Source organism: Microtus ochrogaster, chromosome 2 (assembly GCF_000317375.1).
Source record: "Microtus ochrogaster isolate Prairie Vole_2 chromosome 2, MicOch1.0, whole genome shotgun sequence".
Taxonomy (NCBI): domain Eukaryota; kingdom Metazoa; phylum Chordata; class Mammalia; order Rodentia; family Cricetidae; genus Microtus; species Microtus ochrogaster.
In genome coordinates, this window is record NC_022010.1 from 36,055,295 (window position 1) to 36,064,247 (window position 8,953).

Below are 8,953 nucleotides of genomic sequence, written 5' to 3' on the forward strand. Positions count from 1 at the left end.
CCAGTTTTAGAAGCCTGAGTTTCCCAAATAATTCATATAGTTATTTTCATCTGACCCTTTTGTTCCATTCCTTAGAAATTTGACTGTTTATTTAGTTCCAATTTTATATCCACTGTTTTGCATCTGAATCTCAGATCATTATACCTGACATTAAAATTTTACCAACAACTTTCATTTTATACAAAATTTCAATTATTCTCATATACTATGTTTACTAGTGATCTTACTGAACTTTGTTTGGAACTATCAAAAGATTATGTCTGGGAACTTGAGGCACAATTTGCCGGCAAACCCATATCACTGCCTTCAGAAGGAATAGGAATTCTTAAACCATCAATTGTGGATTTGTTAATTATTAAGAATCTCGTATGAAATGCATGTGATGTCATGTTTCTGTTATCCCAGCTACCTGTAAGTGTGAGAACACCCTGAACACAAGAATTTGAAGTCAGTCTGGGTACCATAGAGAGACTCTTTTTTTGTTTGTTTGTTTTAAAGTGTTAAAAAAAACTTATGTTCAATTCGAGTATATAAAATATTCACAGCATATGTACAATATAATTATAATTATATACTATATTAATTTTTTGCAAAGTATTTTTGATAGTCTTGGTGATATTGAATACTATAAAGTGAAATAAATAAAAACATTTTGTTTAATTTGACAACAGGTATGAGTATATGGTTTAGTTTTGATATAATCACAAAATCAAATGTGGTGTGGGAGAATTGTCTGTAATCTGTCAATCATGTTTTAAATACATGCTGATTGGCCAGGCAGGAAGTATAGGTGGGAAAACCAGACAGGAAGTAGAAATGATGCAATGGGAACAGGAAAATTCTGGGAAGGAGGAAGTTGATTCCTCCTACTCCTACTCAGACTCCAAAGAAGCAAGATGTGAGCTGCCCTGCTGAGAAAGGTACCGAACAATGTGGCTAGCATAGATAAGAACAATGGGTTAATATAAGCTACAAGAACTAATATGTAGCCTGAGCTAATGGGCCAATCACTTTTATAATCTTATGGAATCCTTTGCATGATTTTCTTTGGGGCTTGCTGGCTATGAGGCACCTGGCAGGACAGGAAACCCCAACAAGCAGTAGGATCCTCGTGTTACAGAATGAAAGCCTTAGTCTCTGACTTCAAGACCTCAGAATGAGAGCAATACACAAATGTATAGATATAAGATCAGGAAATGTCCTAAGAGAAATAGGTACAAAAATATTTGCCTCAAGAATATATAGTAAGAAGATGTTAAGAGAATCTGAAAAGTCATCAGGAAAATAAAGTTATGTTCATATTGTAGACAGAGGAAACAATATGAATAAGCAAGGTAATCTGTTTGCCAATCTCATCTTTAAATTATTCTTTCAAATTTCAGTTCTTATTCTTAGAGTATGAATATAAAATATATACCTCAGGCTCACGTACTGTGTTTTGGTTACAAACTGATGGGCTTCAGGGCATTGACTGGATACCAAGGGCTTTGGGAGGTATATAAAATGATGGCTTTGCTAGGAGGTGGAGACAGTAGCGGCCAGTATCTTGTTTAAGGACATAGATCACTGGGGCCTTATTCTTTGTGACTGTATTTTGTTCCGATGACTTCCTATCTTCCATATTTCCTCTCCCATAACTCCACAAGGTGAGTAGCATCCACAGCATTCTCCAGCACCACAATGTCCTACCACACCACAAGCCCCGAATTGCTGGACCACAAGACCAGGACTAAAACCCATGAAACTAAGTGCTAAAATAAAAACGTCTCTTTCCTTAAGCTTCTCTTGTCAGATATTTGCTTATAACAGCATAATGTCTGTTGGAAATGGTGAGTAAACCTGACCATGTGGTTCTTCTGGCACTGCAGCATGTGGTTCATTTTGGGGGGGATGGGGAGCTCGAGACATGGTTTCTCTGTATAATAACACTAGCTATCCTGAAATTAGTTTTTGTAGACCAATCTGGCCTCAAACTCACAGAAATCTACCTACCTCTTCCTCCTTGTTGCTATGAATAAAGCACATTGGGTGGCCCATGATTCTTCTGCCATTGCAGCTGGTTTGTGAAAGGCATTAAGAGACCCCAGATTTCTTTCACTGAACTGAGCTGCATAGTCATGAAGAAGTCTGTGCAGTTGTGGTCAGGGAGCCTGACTTGTGCTCTAACTGACAGCAGACCTTGACACTGTCCATGTGACACAGACATGAAAAGATGCGGGAGTCTAAGAACCATGGAGGCTTCCACCCAAGCTTCACAGGAAAGCCAAGAGCTAGGCAATGTGTGATGAGACAAGAGATGGGAGGCAGCTACTATCATGTGATCCAAAGAGCAAAGATTAAAGTACCGTGACGACCTCACAATACTGGAGATGCTGTGAAACATCTCCAGAGAAAGGCTTCAGGAAAAGTGAGAGGCAGCAGAAAAGCCAAGTGTGAAAGCAGCAAAGTTAGAAGGATGATGTCACCAAGCCAATTGAAACTCACGTGCCGTGGATGCCCTGCCATGGGTCTAAAGGGTTTGTCATCTGCCTTCTTGAGTTTCAGGAAGTCCACTCTGTCCTTGCTACACCGTATTTCTTATCTTAGAATTGGAAGTTCTTTGTGCCACTGTGCATGTGTATGTATGTGTGTGATTTGCATATGTATGTATTTGTGTGTGTGCATGATGTGGTATGTGCATGTATGTGCAGATATATGTTCCTTTGTATGTGTGTGTATGTATGTTCATGTATATGTGTGCAGGTGTGGCATAGTGCATGTACTTGTGTGTATGTGTGCATATATATAAGTTCATGTGTGTGTGGCATATGTGTGTGTGTGATGTATCTGTGTGTATGGTGTGTGTATTTGTGTGCGCATGTGTCTGTGTGTGTATGTTCATGTGTGTGGTATGATTATGTGTGTCTGTAGGGTATGTATTTCTGTGTGTGATGGTGTTTGTGCATGTGTGTGGTATATGTGAATATATATGCATGTGTGTGCATTTGTGTGAATGTGTGGTGTGTGTGTAAAAACAGCTGTCTTTCTTATCTTATAGGTTACTACAGCTAAGGTTTCATCTTAAGTATTAGAAGTATTTCAGGCTTTGACTTTATAAACATAAACAATTTTAGAGCTTTAACAATTTGCTAAATTTCTATTTATGTGTGTGCATCTGTGAGTATATACCATGTGAATGCAGCAACCTATTGAGCCTGGAAGGAGGCACTGGATTTCCAAGAGCTGGAGTGCGGGAAGTTGTGGGTTACCTAACATGGGTACTGGAAACCAAAACTCTAGGCCACTGAAATAGCAGCAATGGTTCTTGTTGAAACCACTGAACTATCTTTCCCACACTGAGTGCTGACATTTTAAAGGGACTCTTGGAAAATAATTCAATGTACCTTGCAGAGATGGCTACGAAGATTTGAGGGTAAAAGATAGGATGCTATGGTTTTTTTTGCTGAACTGTCCCTGACAGACACTTGTGTTGAATATTTAGTCTGCAAGTGATAAGACTGTGGCAGGAAGTAAGAGCTTTAGAAGCTGGGTCTGGCCAGAGGAATTCTGCCCTTGAGAGCACACCTTTTGCCTGGGTTTCTACTTCCTACTGTTCTACTTTCATTCCCCCTTCCCCCTGCTTTCCATTTGCCATGGCGCAGCTATTTGGCCTGCCTTCTCCCCCGCAATGGTCTGAAACCATGCTCTAAAGAAATATTCCCTCCTAGTAAATTTGTTTCTGTTATACATCTCTTTCTAGTTATAAGAAAGACATTTACTGATCGAATGCTGAGGTTTGAGAGATAAAAGTTACCTCCCTACCCGAGGGGATCTCTCAGTGAGGCCAGGAAGAAAAGCCCAGAGACTAGTTCTCTGATAACTGATATGATAGACAGGAAAGGTCCAAAGGACTGACCTCTTGTGGTGGCTTTCTAGAATCTCCTAGTGATTGATGACTGGAAATGGCAATCTCTGTGGGCACCTGCCATTTGATAGCAACTTCTAGGTGATTCTAACTACCAAGCAGATTTGGGGAGTAGATTAACTGTGAAGTGACACAAGAATAATACAGAAGAATAAAGATGTGTTTGTTCTGAGGTGACAAGAAGGGGAAGCATATTCAGTCAAGAGGAGACTTCTAAGCAGCAGGATGGGGTTACTGATTTAAAAGACTGTAAGGATTACTGAATACAATTCAACATGGGGTATGCCAGGGCCTCATAAGGTGTGAATCTAGGGAAGGGAGCACAAAGGATCAGACTGGGAAAGAGCCTGCATGATACAGTGTGCTTTATCTTGATAGCGACAATAATCCTTTAAATGGCAAGGGAGAAGCAGGCTTTCCTCACACAACGCTGCAGTTCAATACTGGGGGGGCTGAAAGATGGGGATGTGGGTCTGAGATTTCCATGTGGTACCCTGTGGAGACCCTCTTTCAAAAATAAAAATGCAGAGAGCTAAGAAATCATTGCTACAATGTTTACACCCAACAAACCTTTTCCTCCCCTGTTTAAATTCTGTGACATGGACATTTCAGGAGAGTGGAGCAAGGGAGCCACATAGTTAATGACTTTCTATTATAAGAGCTTGCTGTGTGGAGTTCTGTTTTGAATTTTATCACTATTCTTCTGGTCTATAAATAAAGTTTAGTGTGGAGAATCTTAGTCAATCTCTGGTAAGAAAGCAGGGAAATAAATAATGAAACTAAAACCAATGCCTTGAGAGTCCCTCTGTTGGCTCCTTAAACCTCTGAGTCGGCCACTAGAGTCAAGTTAGAAGTAAGGCCCAACAGCTTCCTGTGTTCTGCTTAGTAACCTGTGACCACAAAAAGTCAAATCAAATTTGATATGTAATTAATGCGATGTGTTTGCAGTGCTGTGGGTGGTAAGACAGAGAGCAGATCCCTCGCTGCTCAAGATTCTTATAGGCAACGCCAAACACAGAGAGGAGTCAAGGATTGGGTTTCATCTGTGTCATTAACAGCTACTTCTCTTGGCTAAAATATTTTTCTGGAGCCTCAATTTATCTATAAAATGAGAGAACTGGCCAAGAAGATATCCAAAGTCCCTTTCATGTTTGGTGATAATGCAGGGTAGAATTCTGTACTGAATAGTGGTCCTGTGACTTTCTCCTCTGAAATAAATTCTGACATTAGATGTTTGCTCCAATTAATTATTCAAGAAGAGGCCATGGGTTTGAAATTGGGAAATTGTGGGGACACAAGAAGAGTTGGGGGAATGGAAACACAATGTCCTTTCATATATGAATCCCCAAATAAATTTGAGACTGAAATAACAACACAAACAACTGCCTCCCACGTGATTACTGCAATAGACAATAATAAGTTAATGTTAATCTCAATGAAATATTAAATATAAGCTGGGACTACACTGCAGTCATAAGAAGACAGCAGCTGAGAAGATGGAAGAGTTTCTCAATGTTAAGGTTCTTAGTGATGGGAAAGTTGGCTTTCTAGTGGCAAAGGTTCTTGCTACAGAAAGGTAGAACTTATACACTGCTTCTGCATTACATATAAGGCAAGATATAAATGTAAGCAGAGCTACCACATTTCATGAGTAATGTGTTCCCAAGGGTGAACTGGTTGAAACTACTTGACTGATTTAGTCAAGGACTTGAGCAGCTTGCTTCATAGTTTCACCAGAGTGCTTGTGGAATTAGAATGATGATCCACATGTCATTCTTTCCAGGCACTAACTCCTTCTGTTCCGTGGTCAGGTGAGGAGAGTACATCTGAATGCTGGCTGAGAATCTCAGTGAGTCAGAAATGTGGGCAGGTAGCAGAGGAAGTGGAAGCCTGCCTCTGAGCAAGCTTTGGTTTTGAGTAGGCTCTGGTTTCCTTGGGCAGATTTCCACCTACCTGACTCACGGAGCTGACAGTCGTCTGTTCTGATTCTGCTTCCCTGAAGCTCTTTCAGATTGAATAAGTTACTTACTTAGTAAATGGCCTCTGTTTACTTTTATCTGTAAAATAGTGATTTTATTTCCAAGTAACTCTTTAATATATATATATATATATATATATATATATATATATATATATATATGCTTTAACACAATCGGAGTATATATACACACATACTCCAGTAGAGTATGACTAAAACAAGAAAATATAAGAACTCAGATGTAGTTGTTGGCATGGTGGTGCACTTGGGAGATGAAACAGGACCAGCAAAAGTTCAAGGCTAATCACTCAGCTACATTGTGAGATTACGGCCAGACTAGACTATGTGAAATCTGTGTCAAAACAACAAAAATAGGCCAATGAGATGGATCCGTGGGTAAAGGCACTTGTTGTCAAGATTATCGACCCGAGTTCAATCCAGCAACTGTCCTCTAAGTTAGAGGTCACACAGATGCCATGAAACACATTTTCTTCCTACACATACACTCATACATAAACAGTTTTGAAACAACAGTGAAAAAAAACTGAAGTACAGGGCATAGGCCTTTTACTTATTAAAGGCATCAGCTACAAAATTTACTTGGCTGCTTTATATTTTCAATTGCTTTTGTCAAACTTCAATTATACACAATGATTATCTACAATGACAAATTTATTCAACAGCTATCAAAAACTTCACTTCTCATATTATCGTTGAATACTGTTTAAGAAAATCAGAAGTATGTAGTGTACTAAAGTCAAGTATCTAGAATTCCAGTCACTGGTATATCATATCAATGTGCCCTTCCTCTTGAATGTGAAGAGTTTGCCAAACAAATGGTTTTAACATGGAGTTACTGCAGCACGGTCTCCTTGGAATTTGTATACTCAGCATGTCTTAACTGGTAATAACAAATATATCTTTAGAGATCCTGAGCATGACTGAACCAGCTCTAGAATTCCTTATCCACTGGTTACTCTCTAGTGTATCACAGAATACCCAGAGCACAGAGTTCACTTTTTCGTACATATGATGTGTATGTACCCAAACCTAGCATTCAATAGACCAAGTTGCACAATTCCTATTTCTTTGGTATTCAAACTTTTAAACAAAACCACCTCAGCATGTGGGCTCCTATAATTACACAACTACTGTATATGGCATTGTTGGACACTTGCACGATCGAGCCATATAGACTTATGAGGTAGTTCCAGATATGATGTGGGATGTCCTCCTGTATGTGTGCTGCTTTTATTGGTTGATGGATAAAGTTGCTTGGGCCAATGACTTAGCAGAGTAAAACCAGGCATGAAATCAGAACAGCAAGAGAGAGAGAGAGAGAGAGAGAGAGAGAGAGAGAGAGAGAGAGAGAGAAGGCAGAGTCCAGGAGACTTCATGTAGCTGCTAAAGAAGAAGGACACACAGAACCTTATCGATAGGCCACAACCTTGTAGTGATACACAAATTAGTAAAATGGGTTAATTTAAGATGTAATAGTTACTTAATAACAAGCCTAGGGTATTGGCCAAGCAGTGTTGTAATTAAAAAAAAAAAGGAGAACATGCCAGAACCTTTCCCAATAGTCCACAGCCCAATGGTGATACATAGATTAATAGAAATGGGTTAATTTAAGAAATAAGAGTTAGCGAGGAATATGGCTAAACCACTGACCAAAACAGTTTTATTCATCAACCAATAAAAGCAACACATATACAGAAGGACATCCCACATCACAGGTAAGTCTTTATATTGGTAGTTAAAATATCTGAAGTAAAGATGCATTTAATACATTTGCTGAACAGCATAGCTTACCGACAAAGTACAACAGAAAGAGCATCCTTAGCTTAACTCTATGATCCTATGGCTGGCTAGTTACCATCACCTTCATGCTGCTCCTCTCCTTTGTAGAGATTACATCACTTCTTTGGGCTATCCCAGGAAAAGAACAGTTCAAAAATATGGGATGCAGTTCCCACACAATCGAAAGTCAATGTAATCAGTCACACTGCAACATATTCACTGTTATATAATTCAATACTGATGATTTTTTATTAGCTTCCTAAACTTAGTTGTGGGATGCCACTCTGTTTAAAGCTTAAAGATTGAGGACAAGGAAGAGTTATATTTTTAGTTTGCAGGAAGGAGTAGAAGGATGTTACTTCGTCTGCCTGATATTGGATAACTCTTTTTCTCCTGTTTATTTGTTTTCTTTAGTATCGGGGTCGAACTCAGGGCCTTGCATAAGTTATGCAAGTCCTCTGTCACTGAGTGACATCCCCAGTCCTTGTCAAGTGTCTAAACTCTTCAGTGGCTTTCAGTGATGAGATCACATCAATTCCAGCTAGAACCGATACTCTTTTATAAAGATGAGGTAAGCATAACCTTGACCTTCAGCGTCACAGTTCTATACTGTCCACATATATATTATACATTGGACACACACAGGAGAACAGATTTATACAATAAGAGGACACATTGCTCCTTAATTTCATACTCTGTCCTTTTACTTATAGGCTGTAGACAATGATATTACTTGTATCTCTGATATCATTCAATTCTGCTTTGCAAATGAAACAGTTAGTCATCCACTGTCACAAGCAGAAACTCTCTGAGCATGCTTGAAATTCCCAAGGGTTTAGGCAAGGTTAGATGAGCTAAGAATCCATCAGATGAGCTGACAGCAGCACATTTTAAGGTGGCCATGAAGGCTGTGATAAGTGCACCACAGCCCAGACTAGCAGCTGAGCTCTTGACATCCTCACTATTTCTTTGCCCACCGTGAAGTAAGTGAAGTCAAAGCACTCACCATTTGACTGGCCTTTGTTATGACTCAAAACAAAGTCTCAAGGTGGAGGTGGTGGCCTCAGGCCTTTGGTAGCCTTAGAAGTCAAGTCTCTCCAACCCTAGAAGCTCCAATTCCTTCCCCCAAGATGGGACACAGAAATCAGGACATATTTGTCTGGAGCCAGTCACTCACTCTATCTATCTATCTATCTATCTATCTATCTATCTATCTATCTATCTATCTATCTATCTATCATCTATCTATCTATCTATCTATCTATCTATCT